Raw genomic sequence first — 16,920 nt, 5'->3', positions numbered from 1 at the left:
CCCTGATGTTCAGGCATCCACATTTAAGACAGAGGCCTCCATCAGACCAGCAGGAGTGCCGCAGAGCTTTGTGGAGCTTCGCCAAAGCAACAGGCCAGCATTTGGGAGAGGCTAGTGATGATGTGATTTCAATTTCATGCCATCTGTCCCCAGATTTCTTTTACTATGGGGCTGGTCACTGGCTTTGAAGAACAGTCAGAAGGCCAGGGCTCTGGGATGCTCTGTACGGACTTGAAAGGACAGGAGCCCCTGGGAGCCCCATGGCTGGTTGTTGCCGTGGGGAAGTGGGCAGAGACTGTCAGCTCCCATTAAGAGATGTACTTGGACATCCTAACGAAAGCAACGTCAACCTTCAACAGCTGGCAGTGTGAGAGGCTGGGCAGGAGATGTCACATTGCTTCCCTGGTGACAGAGAGAACACAGGCAACCAAGGAAGGAGGGGTAAAAGACTGGCTGGTGTTCTTCTCATCAGGGAATGTTCTTTCTTCTTGGGAGAATAAAGCCTTACCACCTATTGTCCAAATGGAACCCCTCCAAGCTCCTTCTGCAGCAAGATCTCACCATTCCAATAAGAACCTAGACCAGAAACCAAAAACAAGAAAAAAAAATGGCTTTTTTTTGGCCAATGAGTCAGAGTTGTTTTTTTTTTTTTTTAATGGTGGATTATTTTGCACAAGCCCTTGAATGATTATTTTCTTTGCTCCCAGGCAATCCGGATTAATCGATACAATAAAGGTCTGGAAGCCCTAAAATGTTGCTTTAATTCCCAACTCTGACACAAAAGAAGCGAAATGACTTGTAGGAGAATATGTTGGAAGATCAACAATTTCCCTATCCGCAAAATAGTGTTGGAGTGCCGCTGGGACGCTGTGCGGCATTCAAAAAAATTGTGTTCCAAATGCTAATTATTCACCAGTTGGCGTTCCAGTTCGTGTCTCTTGACATCAGTAAGTTGATTGCTAACAGGATGATGACACTGGTTTCACTTTTAAATGTGGGTTTCAAAAGTAGACATTTTCAGAGTCGCCAAAGAAACAGAATGGAGACAAAACTGTAGGCAAGAATCTAGATGTCAACTCATTCATTTTGCAATGAGGAAAGCAGGGCCCAGAGAGGTTAGCGCCCTGGTCAAGGCCACAGGGAAGGTCAGTGACACGCCAGGACAAGAATGCTGGGCTTGACTTTGATCAGTACCACATTCTGTAAAGCGTCTGGCTTTCTATAGGCCTGCTTCCTGTGATGGTCCCTGGGAAGGGATTTCTCATGACATGGGTCTTCCCCGGCTCTACATGGGTGACTTGGGGGCAACGCACAAAGGCACGCTTTGCCATAGCGCCTTCCCCATCACGTACACAGCTCATTCGTCGATGACAGAATCGCCCGCGTCTCCTATCAGTCGCTGAAGTCTTGGAGGCATGAAAATAAACACAGCCTGACAACTCTGTTCCCGTGTTATGACCTGTTCACCTCCCTGCCACTTCCAACTTCGCTTCTCCCTGAGTAGCCTCCACGTTATTTAAGTCAGCAGGACTTCCAGACATCAGGCAGCGGGCGCAGAGGCTGTGAGAAGGAGTGGCTGTGAGGCCGCCGTGCGTGGGTCTGAGCTCTTTAAACTCCAGGTTATGACTGCCTCGGGAGGGGCCGAGGCCGCTCTGAAGGTGGCTTTTCGTCTCAAAATTTTCAAATTTCTTTCCTTTTTCTTAACCACATCATGTCCTGGAATTGCTAAGGTTCTCACTCCGGTAGAAAAAATTTTAAAGTATACTCAGGAGCCTCCTTTATTCTGGAATGTGCCAACGGGCAGCTTTAACAAAAGCCTGGATAGCCCCTTAAAAAAATAGAAAATAAATGCAACTTACACTTTACTGTGAATGACACTAACAGTCCTACCTCAGACTCATTGAAAAATGCCCAATTTGTACATGGACATTCATGGCTGCATTTTTTCACAGTGGCCTGAAAAGAGATGTAACCCAAATAAATGTGTCAACTCACGTCTGGGTGAACAAAAATGTGGTATATCTACACAATGGAATACTATTCAGCAGTCAAAGCAAAACACCGACACATTTTCCAATATGGATGACCCTCAAAAAGTTATACCAAGTGAGAGAAGCCAGACCAAACCCCCTCCCCACTCCCATATTATATGATTCCATTTATATGAAGCATCCAGAAAAAGATAAATCTACAGAAACAGAAAGTATTTTAGCGATTGCTAAAGACTGGAAGAGAGAATGAGGAATGACTGCAGTTGGACACAGGTTTCTTCAGGGATGATGGAATTGTTTTAAAACGAGGTGATGGTGATGTTTGCACAGCTCTGAAAATTTACTAATCATTGAATCATCTACTCTGAATGAGTGAGTTCTCTGGTGTGGAAATTATACCTCAATAAAGCCGTTAAAACGAACAACCCCACAACCAACGTCCCGGCTCTTAGTATGAGAGGACGTTTCTGGAGGGGAGTGATGGTTGGTGCAGTTGGGATATGGGACTGATTCAGCATTAGGGTTTCCTAGCCCAAAGTCTCCCTCACGGAGAGCCAGCGACCTTCGAGTCCTTCAGGAGCCCTTGACATGATGCAACAATTTACAAAATCAACTGTCTGCCCTTGTGAAGTGAAGTCTGACAAAAGCCTCGGTTCAGGGACGCGTGCATTCAAAGGAGAAAGCCCATGGCAGCAGCAACAATTTTAGCTCTGCAATTAAGACACTTAAAGTGTTTGGGGCTGACAAGGAATTAAAGTAAATGTTGATTCAGTTGTAAAGTTTTCAAAGATGTAGCCTTGCAAAAGGGTCTTGCACAACTGCTGGGTTTTGTTTATTTGTGCATTGTTATTGTCTTTAAAATATTCTCCACCCCCCCCCCCCCAGAAAATTTCTAAGCAGCACTGGGACCCTTAGCAGGGGAGACTGGAAACAGGTCTGAATAATGCATTCAAGATAATTTCGAAAAATCACCCTTTAACGAGTACCATATTCCCTCCAATTTTCCCTTATATATGATTCACCATTTTGCAAATACTGATGTATAAAGAATGCATTGAATGTGGCAAAAGTTGAAGATAGCCCCTGTGGATAAGACCTAATGGACACCATCCTGCAATAATACATACAGCTCAGCCTCCAGACATGTGTCTTCAATTTAAAATAATTCAGCAATCATGTTCAACCAGAACCTGATTACACAAAATGGGACTTTTTAACTCCCAGACTTGGATCAAATTTTGAGGCCACAAAAAAAAAAAAGGTGGGGGGAGATAATATGTGCCATGTTTATATATTCCAGATACTGTGATTAAATGATCCACACTCAGATTTAACTGTTTCTTTGAGCTTATCAAGGTACCTATTTCCATTTCCCACCTATAGATCTTTGCCAAGCCTTTATGAGAACTTATGTGTCAAAGTTCTGGGCCTTGATGCAAAGGGAAGAAAGCTGAAAATCAGTTGGGTTCTTCTGTCTTAATATTATGGTTTCCAAAGCACTGAACTGGGTCATGTTCTCCACTTTCCTGGAGACTCAGGGTGGAGGAGACAAGACTGGGCAGAGTTGGCTCTCCCTGGAGTGACATTAGGTAAGCCTGGCACATCGTGTCTGCTGTGGTCCCCGGAGGATGCTCTGCCCCCCTTGCATCTTTTACATACTTGTCCACTGTCCCCCTTCTCCCTTATCACTATGGCTGGTCTTCCTTCTCGCAGGCAAGTTGGATCTGCCCACACGGGATTTCTAAGATGCTAGGAAGCCCCCACATCCTTCTCCTTTGATAGACTTTCCAGTGTTTAAGCTGCTACCATTATTGGTACTTATCACTTCAAATCCCTTTGGTTAGAAGAAATAGTGGATATAAAGGTGTTTGGTGAATCCCAACCAACGGTCTCTGGTGACAAGATTGCGAGATAAAATACAAATGCTCAGGTCAATTCAAATTTCAGATAAACAACAAACAGTTTTTTGTATGTGTGTGTCCCACATTTGTATAGGACATACACATATTAAAAAATTATTTGTTGTTTAACTGAAATTTGAATTTAGCTGGCCATTGTGTACTTTCATTTGCTAAATCTGGCCATCCTATCTACTGACCACTACTGTGTGGTACATCGTTAGGGGACTCTGGCTGAGAAGGATGGGAGAATGATACTGTAACATGACCACCTCCACATCACTGATGAAGGGCTATGAGCTGGTTCATTTTACCAAAATTATTAAAGGATTTGATGGTCTAAAAACTAGGTAGTCTAAACCTGAGCATACTAGAAATAAAGGGTTTTGTGTTTTGTTTTTCAGTCAAATTAACATATTTAGAATGTGTGATATTTTTATTTCATTATTATTATTATTATTATTATTTTAAATTACATCCAAATTAGCATATAGTGCAACAGTAATTTCAAGAGTAGATTCCTTAGTGCCCCTTACCCATTTAGCCCATCCCCCCCCCACAACCCCTCCAGCAACCCTCAGTTTGTTCTCCATATTTATGAGTCTCTTATGTTTTGTCTCTCTCCCTGTTTTTATATTATTTTTGTTTCCCTTCCCTTATGTTCATCTGTTTTGTCTCTTAATGTCCTCATATGAGTGAAGTCATATGATTTTTGTCTTTCTCTGACTGACTCATTTCACTTAGCATAATACCGTCCAGTTCTATCCACATTGTTGCAAATGGCAAGATTTCTTTATTTTTGTTTGCCAAGTAATACTCCATCATATATAATTACCACATCTTCTTTATCCATTCATCCATCGATGGACATTTGGGCTCTTTCCATCCTTTGGCTATTGTCAATAGTGCTGCTATAAACATGGGGGTGCATGTGTCTCTTCCAGTAGTGCAATTGCTGGGTCATAGGGTAGTGCTATTTTTAGTTTTTTGAGGAGCCTCCATACTGTTTTCCAGAGTGACTGCACCAGCTTGCGTTCCCACCAACAATGCAAAAGAGATCCTCTTTCTCCACATCCTTGCCAACATCCGTTGTTGCCTGAGTTGTTAATGTTAGCCATTCTGACTGGTGTAAGATGGTATCTCATTGTGATTTTGATTTGTATTTCTCTGATGAGGAGTGTTGTTGAGCATTTTTTCATGTGATGGTTGGCCATCTGGATGTCTTCTTTGGAGAAGTGTCTATTCATGTCTTTTGCCCATTTCTTCATTGGATTTATTTGTTATTTGAGTTTGATAAGTTCTTTATAGATTTTGGACACTAACCCTTTATCTGATATGTCATTTGCAAATATTTTCTCCCATTCTGTCAGTTGCCTTTTAGTTTTGCTGGTTGTTTCCTTTGCTCTGCAGAAGCTTTTTATTTTGATGAGGTTCCAGTAGTTCCTTTTTGCTTTTGTTTCCCTTGCCTTCGGAGACATGTTGAGTAAAAAGTTGCTGCGGCCAAGATCAAAGAGGTTTTTGCCTGCTTTCTCCTCGAGGATTTTGATGGCTTCCCGTCTTATATTTAGGTCTTTCATCCATTTTGAGTTTATTTCTGTACATGGTGTAAGAAAGTGGTCCAGGTTCATTCTTCTGCATGTCGCTGTCCCGTTTTCCCAGCACCACTTGCTGAAGAGACTGTCTTTATTCCATTGGCTATTCTTTCCAGCTTTGTCAAAGATTAGTTGTCCATACATTTGTGGGTCCATTTCTGGGCTCTCTATTCTGTTCCATTGATCTGAGTGTCTGTTCTTGTGCCAGTACCATACTGTTTTGATGGTTACAGCTTTGTAGTATAGCTTGAAGTCTGGGATTGTGATGTCTCCTGATTTGGTTTTCTTTTTCAAGAGCATGGTCTTCTTTTTAAATTGATAATGGGTGATCTTTTTAAACAGATAATACCAATAAACCTGTAAACTTTTGCTGATGGGTTTATCGGTATTTCATGAGTTAAAAGCAGAAAACTGGGTGCCATTTAGGGTACTAGGCAAGGATAGAGTTCCTGCTGCTTTGGGTTCTGACTTCCGGGTCTGACTCTGGGGTGGGGGACGGGGAGTGGCAGGTAAGACCCGGTGGGAAGTGTGTCAGGTAAGAGGCTGCCAGTGGTGCTGGGAAATTCATTACTCTAAAAATAAAATAGCAAAATTTGCAAGTGACTTGCTTCCCCCCACCCCCATAAATGAGAGTGGACTCAATCTTATCTTTTCAATACCTTCTCCTTTCATCACTTGTACACCAGGTGGGAGAGAAAGGTGACGTGTAAGTTGACTCTCTGGGGATTCCATCTAAGTTGACTAGGTCCCCACCGATTTGTCATTCATGTGAAGATCACCTGTCACAGGTGCTGGGGCAAAAGATTAGGTCATGCTTCACTGCCCCCAGTTACTTCCAGGAGGGGAAACCCAGCCTGGCATCCCAAGGTACCATTTCCTGCTTGTGGCGGTTCCCAAATTCCCCTCAGGTTATTCAACTCACATATTCAAGATGAAAGGCTGTCTTCCCTTCTTTTTTCTTTTCTTTCTTCCTTGATACAGCAACATTTATTTTTGGGGTCTACTCGGTGCCACACAGGCTCAGTTCCTGCCTGGAAGAGCTTGCAGTTCAATAAAATGGGAAGAAAGTGTTATATAAGGAGGTTGCAGGTGAAGGATTTTGAAAGCAGGTGAGAGCATGGGGAAGATCAGGGAGAAGCCCAGCAGGGATAAGAAGAGGGGTGCAAATCATTACTGATAAGACCTATCATTGGATAGAAAACAATGACAGCAGTTCTAGGAGGCACAAAAAACTTGGCTGACTGTGAAGTTTCCCAAATAAGTAATCCTTGCGATCCCGCAGTGGATGGAAGCTGTCTCTCTATCAACCATGAAAGGCCTGCTTTGGGATATTGTTCTGAGCGCCCCCTGGGATCTTTTTCTCTGATGCGGCCATGTTTCAGAGGAAATGGAACAGCCTTTGTTTTGTTATATTTAAAAGTGAGGGGCACCAGAGTGGCTCAGTTGGTTGAGCATCAGACTCTTGATTCCAGCTCGGGTCATGAACTCACAGGCAGGAGTTTGAGCCCCACATGGGACTCTGCGCTGATAGTGGGGCCTGCTTGGGATTCTCTCTCTCCTTCCCTCTCTGTACCACCCCCCACTCATTCTCTCTCTCTCTCAATAAATAAATAAATAAATAAATAAATAAATATTACCCCAAAAAAGTCAGTGTAATGCTGTGGAGTGACACAGATCTCATGTAAACATCCTTTGGTCTCATGAGTCATCCTTGACTCATTTTATTCTCCTTTATGTGACCATTTGTGGCTTACAGGTTTTCCTCTTCGTTTAGACTGTAAGTCCTGTGAAGGCAAAAATAATTTCCCGTTAGTTTCTGTCCCCTAACAGTGCTCTGTGGCATTGGACCCATCATAGGGACTCGATAAATGTTTGAACAAATAAAGGTAACAAAAACACCTTTCTTTTGCTCTGTTAAAAATAATTCTAACCAGTTTCTACTGACATATTACAGATATATCCTAAGAAACAGTCTCCTCAAATTACAGCTTCAACAATGGATCAAAAATCAATTTCCAAATAAGTTTCTTGGTAGAAAGCATTGCACAGACACAGACATACACACTCACTCTACAGCAATAAAAAAGTCATTTGCGAATTTAAGAACTACAGAATAACAACACATAATCCACATTCAGTTATGATCTGTTTCTAAGGCCAGGGAGAGCGTGAGTAAATGAAACACACAGATCATCTTCAAATCACGCAAGCTCCAAGACTGCTTTATTTTTTTGCTGCAAGAGCTGATGATAAGTGGAAAGTTTTACCTTCCCTTATTTTGCACATTCCTCCTTTGGGTGAAAGCAGAGAAGTCATGGACAATGTAGTAACCCATCAAATCTAAGAGGCCATTGGTGGTAGGACATGGAATTGTTTTGGGTGCCGCTGAGAAAGAAAGAAAAAAAAAGCATTGCCATGGAAACAGCCCAAATTCAGAGACAATAAGATGTTGAAAAATGCATGTCTCAGAATCTGTGAAATATAGATAATTCTGCCTACTGCTTGGCCCAGGGCTTTGCATATTATAGGTGGTCAATAAATTTGTCAAATGAGTGAGCAAATAAAGATGACAAGCAGAAATCCTCAGGTTTTACAATGCCTGGAGTCAGCTTCAGAGAACAGTGGGCCAGATCTCTTTTTGATGCTTTAAGTAATCAATGCAAAGGGGCAGGGGGCTGCTCTCTGATTGCCAACAACAAAACAAAACACAAACAAACAAAAACCTAGATTGCAGACCGCATCTCCCCAACCTACCCCCAGAGGAGTTTGGCCTCATGTGTTGTCAGGAAGGAATGGAGAGTTTTCATCCCCGGTGTCCCTGTCAAACAGGAATTTTTCTTTGAGCAAACAAAGAAGGAATAGTTGCATGCAAGAATCACACTGAAGTGTGCAAGAATGCGTAAATGAGTATTTGCAGATGAAGGAAGGCAGGTGGATATAAATACATAACACAGAGTAAAAAATTTCTTTACCAGAAGCTTGGCGGGCTTAACACGTACATCAGAAAACAGCACACACACGAGTGAACCCACACATCCAAGAACTGCAGCTTGCAACTCTGTGTCTCCTCTCCATGATAGATATGGGCAATATTAATGTCATCTTCTAAGCCCCCAAAAATATAGCTGACTCTGTTCAACAGAGCTGGTCAGACTGCTGCAGGTAAATCATCTGCAGATCAGAACTCCATGTACACAATCTTTGGAGCATTTGCAAAGTCTGGGGCACAGAGTGACAGGTCTGGAATACTGATATTACTCATAGCCTGTCTTACTTGAGTGTGTGTGTGTGTGTGTGTGTGTGTGTGTGTGTGTGTTTTCCTCACCCGTAATAAGGAAATATTTTCTGACATGGACCTCCTTATGAACTGGCTTTTAATTCACCTTCTCAGAGGTCCTTCAAAAGAATAAAGAAGCCATTTTAATTAAGAGTAAAATTCAATTTTTGGAGCAATGGTCTGCTTTCTGAACGAAATACCCTTTTTGTGTGTGTACATACGATGCTTGTGCTAGACCATCCCATGATCCTTTCAGTTTTCCAGAGGACACTGCATGCACCTATTTTCATCCATCAGAGTCAGGCAGGAGCGGAGTGATTTGGTCAGTGTTAGGCTGGGTAACAAAAGAATTTAAATAAAGAGGTTAACACTGAATGTGATTCCAGGGGTTATGTCCCGAGGGCCTGGCCCAGGGTTTTGAACCGAGTACCTGCTCAGCTAACATTTTTTTAAAAACATTTATTTATGTTTGAGAGAGAGACAGGGAGAGAGAGAGAGAGAGAGAGAGAGAGAGAAAGAGAGAATAGGGAAGAGGCAGAGAGAGGGAGACACAGAATCTGAAGCAGGCTCCAAGTTCTGAGCTGCCAGCACAGAGCCCGACACGGGGCTCGAACTCACAAACTGCAAGATCATGACCTGAGCTGAAGTCAAACGCTTAACCAACTGAGCCACCCAGGAGCCCTTCAGCTAACACTTGTTAAGTGAATGAGGGAATAAATGAGAATGAGAAGCACACCTCTGCTACAGTAGTTGCCTCAGGGAAAGGCCGTTGGAGGATTCCCATAGTGTGGTTTCCTGAAATACATTGTGAACTGTGGATAAGTATTATGCAAGAAAAGGACGTTTGGTTCAAAAAAAAAAAAACAAAAACAAACAAACAAACAAACATTGAGGGGTGGTGGATTTAACAGGGCTTTTCAAACTCTTTTGCTTGTGTCTGCCCTAAAAGAATTTTGAAACATATGTATACTTGCCACTCAGGTTGGCATCTAAATTGTAACAGTTACAAAGGACATAGTTTCTGGCATGTTTTAAATACTGACATTAAAGGGGCGCCTGAGTGGCTCAGTTGGTTGAGTGTCCGAATTTGGCTCAGGTAATGATCTCATGGTTAGTGAGTTCGAGCCTTGCATCGAACTCTGTGCTGACAGCTCAGAGCCTGGAACCTGCTTCAGATTCTGTGTCTCCCTCTCTCTGCCCCTCCCCCACTCGCACTCTGTCTCTCTCTCTCTCTCAAAAATGAATATTAAAAATTTTTTTTAAAATACTGACATTAAAAAATAAAACTGTTATTGTTACATTATCCTTTTATTTTATTTATTTTTGTAATATGAAATTTATTGTCAAATTGCTTTCCATACAACACCCAGTGCTCATCCCAACAGGTGCCCTCCTCAATACCCATCACCCACCCTCCCCTCTCTCCCACCCCCCATCAACCCTCAGTTTGTTCTCAGTTTTTAAGAGTCTCTTATGTTTTGGCTCCCTCCCTCTCTAACCATTTTTTTTCCTTCCCCTCCCCCATGGTCTTCTGTTAAGTTTCTCAGGATCCACATAGTAGTGAAAACATATGGTATCTGTCTTTCTCTGTATGACTTATTTCACTTAGCATAACACTCTCCAGTTCCATCCACGTTGCTACAAAAGGCCATATTTCATTCTTTCTCATTGCCACATAGTTTTCCATTGTGTGTATAAACCACAGTTTCTTTATCCATTCATCAGTTGATGGACATTTAGGCTCTTTCCATAATTTGGCTATTGTTGAAAGTGCTGCTATAAACATTGGGGTACAAGTGGCCCTATGCATCAGCACTCCTGTATCCCTTGGGTAAATTCCTAGTAGTGCTATTGCTGGGTCGTAGGGTAGATCTATTTTTAATTTTTTGAGGAACCTCCACACTGTTTTCCAGAGTGGCTGCACCAGTTTGCATTCCCACCAACAGTGCAAGAGGGTTCCCATTTCTCCACATCCTCGCCAGCATCTATACTCTCCTGATTTGTTCATTTTAGCCACTCTGACTGGTGTGAGGTGGTATCTGGGTGTGGTTTTGATTTGTATTTCCCTGATAAAGAGCGACGTTGAGCATCTTTTCATGTGCCTGTTGGCCATCCGGATGTCTTCTTTAGAGAAGTGTCTATTCATGTTTTCTGCCCATTTCTTCACTGGGTTATTTGTTTTTCGGGTGTGGAGTTTGGTGAGCTCTTTATAGATTTTGGATACTAGCCCTTTGTCCGATATGTCATTTGCAAATATCTTTTCCCATTCCGTTGGTTGCCTTTTAGTTGTCTTGATTGTTTCCTTTGCAGTGCAGAAGCTTTTTATCTTCATGAGGTCCCAATAGTTCATTTTAGCTTTTAATTCCCTTGCCTTTGGGGATGTGTCAAGTAAGAAATTGCTGCGGCTGAGGTCAGAGTGGTTTCTTCCTGCTTTCTCCTCTATTATCCTTTTAAATGTATCCACAGAATCTAAGAACCATAGCAATTGAATACCCATGTTACTATTTTTTAAAAAAAAATATGGACAGAAACTCTTGAAATTTTATTTTTCTTCGTTTTCATAAATTTTCATAATTCATTTATTTTCTGCTTACCCTCCATAACTTTATCCTAACAGAATGTATTTTTATGTTTAAAAGTCTTGTTATTGAACACTTCATTTTACTTTTTTGTAACAAAAATATGTATGTGATTTGAAATGAATATTTTTATTCATTCTGCCTATAATACTATATTTTTAAAAAAAATTCTACCATTGATATTTAACAAATAACAATCTATTATGATAAACTTTGATTTAAATGATCAAACACAAAAAGTAAAAGTTACTGAATATTCACCTCTTAATGAGATGGACGAGGATTTTTGTTTAATCAGAATTCAAATAAGGTCCATACATGGCAATAGTTTGATGTGTCTCCTTTTAGTCTTTAAATCTCAACTTCTATAGATATCAGGTCCCTTTCCCTTAAATTTTCTATAAATCATTAGTTAAATCTAGAAGGCTGGTCAGATTTAAGTTAAACTTTTTGGCAACAATATTTTATTTTAGCCAACAATACTTCAGCTGGGTACCGTTCTTAAGGTTTTAAATTTCAGGCTGTATCTGCCTTTCTACCCAAGCTACAGGGATGGGTAAATGAACATCTTCATACCAAATGAAGATGATGATGTCAGATAGGATTTAACTAGATGATCCATGGTAACGGGAAGCTGAGGCAAGCCATTAAAGGCAAGGCCAAGAAGCACTAAGATCATTTGATTGAAAGTTTGGTCATCCCATAGATAAAAAAAAAAAAAAAAAAAACTATTCAGCTGAGTTGCTGGCAGAGAGTAAGGGGACCATGGAAAGAGTGATGGAGGAAGGCAGCTGTGGTTGCCTAGTGGGGCCTCCTGACCAACTACAGAAGTGGGATGGAGGTAGGATCCTTCAGTCTACTTCAAGTGGTATATTTCCCCAAGCCTGAGAAGTAATGAAGCAGAAGGAGACCTTTAGTAATATAATGAATGGTGGGATTGCCATCCCAAAGTCCATAGAAGGGTCCTGCAGTGGGATGGAGTGGTACAGAAAACACATCTGGGGTGAGCATGGGCCTGTCTACTAGAATCTCCTCAACAGCTTGAGTTTCAGACATGTCACATCCTACATCTCCCAACACAAGCATTAATTCTCTCAGGTCACATCACTGAATGCTATAAGAAAAGCAAAAACATTTCCTGAACCATAACTTGATAGATACTCTATGGGTTCCATAAGCCATATTCTTTGGTTCTTTCCTACGTATCCCTTCCTCCACACATACTTTCTCCTCTTTGGGCCTCTAGTGGCCATTCTCTAAGTTTTCAAGAGAAAATTTGAAGATTATTATTTTAATAAGGTTTGTTGTGTTCTTAGCTGAGAGTCTTGATCTGCTAGTTCTTGTTTTTTTGTTTTTAAATTTTAATGTTTATTTATTTTTGAGAGACAGAGAGAGAGGGTATGAGCAGGGGAGGGACAGAGAGAGAGAGGGAGATGCAGAATCCAAAGCAGGCTCCAGGCTCTGAACTGTTAGCACAGGGCCTGACGCGGGGCTTGAACTCACAAACTGTGAGATCATGACCTGAGCCAAAGTCAGATCCTTAACCAATTGAGCCACCCAGTTGCTCCTGCTAGTTCTTCTTTGTAAGACTTTAAAAATTCATTCCCAAACTGCATAAGAGATCATAGAACCTACAGAGAGTATCAATGTGTGGATATGCAAACTACACACATTTTTCATCTATTTGGGTAAAATGTTCTGTAGTAAGCGAAGACAGAGAATGAAGAGTGGAAGGGGAGATGGAGGTCTACAGGGGGTGAGAGAGACAAAGGGAGACAGGAAATCTGTGGTTAGACCAGTACATGATCATTAGTTCTTCCACCCATTTCCTCCAAAGGCATTTGAATGACACCGATGTCTAAGGGCTGTCTCCTGGCGCATCAGTAGGCTACTGTTCTGTTGTTTCTAGCAGCCGGGTTGGATCAAGGACAGCCATTCAGGAGGGCCCCCTGAGGGTTTTAATTTGAAGTGCTCAAGACTAGCTCTCCAGTGTTGCTTGGAACTTTTTGCCACAGTTGGCCTCACTGCCTAAAATTCCAAGAGAGGAAATTACCCTTTGGAGCAATAAGCATCCTGTGTTAGAATGCCAAAGCCCGCAAAAATGTATTGCAGTGAAATCTCCCAGCTGCCTATACCTTGTCTCCCACTAGGAGGTGAGGCCCAGGGCCAGAGGAGTGGAAAAGCAGAGGGTAATTTCGGCCACAGGCCACTTGCTGAAAGGCCATGTCAGAACGGGCCCATCATGGGCTGCATCAGAGCATGAGAGCCTGAATGGAGGCAGGGCTCTGAAGAAAAGGCCACCAAGAGACAGAGGTGTGCTCTGTACTTCTATTTTTTGTTATTATTAAAATTTATTTGTTTTTGAGAGAGGGAGAGGAGAGAGAGGCAGAGAAAGAGGGAGAGACAGAATCCCAAGCAGGCTCTGCACTGTTAGCACAGAAACCCACTCACGGCTTCAACCCATGGACCATGAGATCATGACCTGAGCCGAAATCAAAAGTCAGACGCTGACTGAGCCACCCAGGCACCCCTGCTCTGTACTTTGAATAGGGTTGAGCCCCACTAGCTCTGAGAAGATACTCTGGACTGAAGAGTTTAGGGCATGGATCATCTCGGTGAGGTGACCTAGAAGTTGCTTAGTTTTTGAATGAGTTAAGTAAGTAAAATAAATAAACCAAGAATCTAATAAGATATCAAAAAACGAAGAAATTTGAAATACAACATCCCAAGATTTCCCTGATACGACACACACTGTTATTTTACAAAAGAACATTTCTTGCCCTTTCCTCTTGCCTTTGATAATTTTAAGAACAAGAGCCTACAGTCTTTGAATAAGTGACTTTGCTTCCCAAGAAAGGACATTTACAAATTGATAATCACACGCACACACATTTTACACACACATTACATTCTTGCCCTTATTTTTCTGGGTCCACGAAAGCTTTGTTACGAACTGACATTTGGAAACAACTGGCATACAGAACAGAGTTATCTCTTACGGCTTCTGAATCCATCCCATGACATAATGTATAAATGCATCAGAATTTTGCATATGAAATATATATCGTATGTACTACTTAAGGACTATCTCCTTGGAGTTTCCTTAGTGAAATCACTATTGCTTCTTACTACGGTAATACTGCAGTGTGTGTTATTTTAAGTCATAAAAAAACAACACGCATAAGACTGCTTTTCCCAATACGGGGCTACATGCCGAGGAGTAGCAGAAATGTAGCTGAGAAGGTCAGGAGGGGCAGGACCAGATCAGGCCTTATGTTGCAAAGTGTGGAGCTTGGGCAGTCTTCTGTAATCATCGAGGTAGCTCAAAGAGGCCTTAGGACAGTGGGCATTTCAGGGACTCGTGAGCCAGGCTAACTGGGTTTGAGTCCTAGGTCTGCTGCTTAGTACTGTGTGATCTTGGACAAGTTACTTAACCTCTCTGTGCCTCCATTTCCTCAGCTATGAAGTGAGAATGATAGAAACAAGTCCTGGTGTATGAGTCTTTCATGGGGATTAAATGAGACAATTTGTAAAGTGCTTAGAAGGGTGCCTGCCCCCTTTTACCAATGTTGTCTTATTGGAAAGAATTTAAGGACCGAATATCATGACATACCAAGACTAGTCCCTTGGTGAGCCATTTCATGTTTCTGAGGCTCAGTTTCTCTCTCTACAAAATGACGAGATTAAATCAGATACTCTAAGGCCTCCTTGCTCTGATAATCTCTGGCTGGAGTTGCAATGCAGGGACAGGCTTGCATTTGAACTTTCAGATGGGCCTTGGTCCCTTGCCCTGCCCATTTGAAGGCAGAAGACCTATAGCCCAGATGGAGCCAAAGCTCTTTAAGCAAAAGAGCTCACCTGACTGTCAAGTGTAATTCGAAGAACTCTCACGAGAAGCCATCTTCCAATTCTCAGGGAGACAAAGCAAAGGCTGTCGGATAGCTTGTGAATTTACACAAACCAGGTCGCCTCCTGCCCCTCTTTATGAGCATCTCCAACCAAATGAATTCCCAGTGTCAGCAGAAGTTTACATATGTTATGCAAAAGCACATCACCAACACAAAGGAGAGACATAAATAATGCAGATTGAGCATCCATCCATCTTGGCCATGGCCAGATGACATGGGGGTGGGGGCCACAATTAGCTGGTGGAGCTCTGACAATGGTCGCAGTGGCAGTGCATTTGTGAGGTAGAAATGGAGTGCCCCATAAAGGGGAAAGATAGGGAGAAACCGGGCAGGCTGTGGAACAAGGTAGGGAGAGAGAAGCAGAGACACAGAGAGCAAGACAGAGAGAAAGTGCACGCGTGGAAGGGCCAGCACTGGCTTTGCTTGGAGCAAGGACAGAAAATGGGAGTGCCACCCTTTGAATCCTCGCCATGGCGTTTTGATCAAGCTGTTGATTCTGTTTGAGCTTCAATTACAAAGGACTGTGAATTATACATGGAAAATTGTCTGGGCCGGTCCCTTAGCAGATGGGAAAACTGTGGTGGCAAATGAAATTAGCAGGCTGCCTTGTGGAACGAGCTCTGTGCCTTTCCTCCTTGGTACTTTCAGAACCTGCATGGGGTATAGACGCCGGGACCGTCACTGGGGTTTTTTGGTTTTTTTTCCTCATGAACAAAACAACTATAAAAAGCAAACAAACAAAAAAACCTCTAAAAACATAAAACAAAAAACTTTTCTCCTTTGAAGATTTAAGAGACAAATTCTCTTTTTCAAGAGATGGCCAACTGGTTTTAATTCTTGGAGGCTTGGGTTGGAGTAAATGTGAGATGAGGCTGGGAGGTTTCTCCTTCCTTCACTCACAGCCCACTCTGGGCACCGTGAACCACGTTATCGCCTCTAGAGAGTTTGGCACTGGGCACAGACAGAACAGCGGAACAGAGCAGAAAATCTGCTGTCCCGGGAGTGAAGCCTGCTCCCTTTCTCCAGGAGGCAGGCTGGCCAAAACTATGGTTTCTGTTGAAATAGCAGCTAACCACTGTTCCTTGGAGGGTTCCAAGTGAGGGATAGAGCTCAGGGAGCTCCAAGCAGCCAGCACAGCAAAAACCCAGAGAGAACAGCACTCGCCAAGCAGCAAGCGGGAGGAAGGCAGATGGGGAGCTTTCAGAAATCACCCTCCTTTGATTAGCAGGCTTCTGGGGAGCCGGCTAGGATTTCCATAAAGTCTGGGCTTTTTGGAAGCTAGTTCACTTGGTTTGTATCCTAGGGGGAGTCATAACCCAGCACACAGATACTCCAAATCATAATAATCATTAAAACAACTATAATAATAATGATAATAAGACTAGTTACAAGTGTAATAAAAGCTAGTACTTATTTAATGCTTACTATGTGCCCACCACTGTGTTAAGCACTTTACATGCATTTTCTCACTTAATCCTCAAGTAAGACTTTGAGGTCGATACTATTATTACTGTCATTTTAGAGGTGATGAAATGGTGGTGCAGGGAAAAGAAATGTCTTACAAAGGTCATGGTGGTAGATTGATTGCCAAAGTGATTACCGTTCTTCACTCTTTCCAGGATCCACACTCTGCAATGTGACTTTGCAGCTTTTGACTGGTTTCATGGCTTGCTTC

This window comes from Panthera onca, chromosome A2 (assembly GCF_046562875.1).
Source record: "Panthera onca isolate mPanOnc1 chromosome A2, mPanOnc1 haplotype 2, whole genome shotgun sequence".
NCBI lineage: Eukaryota > Metazoa > Chordata > Mammalia > Carnivora > Felidae > Panthera > Panthera onca.
Note: the sequence above shows the minus strand (reverse complement) of the source record.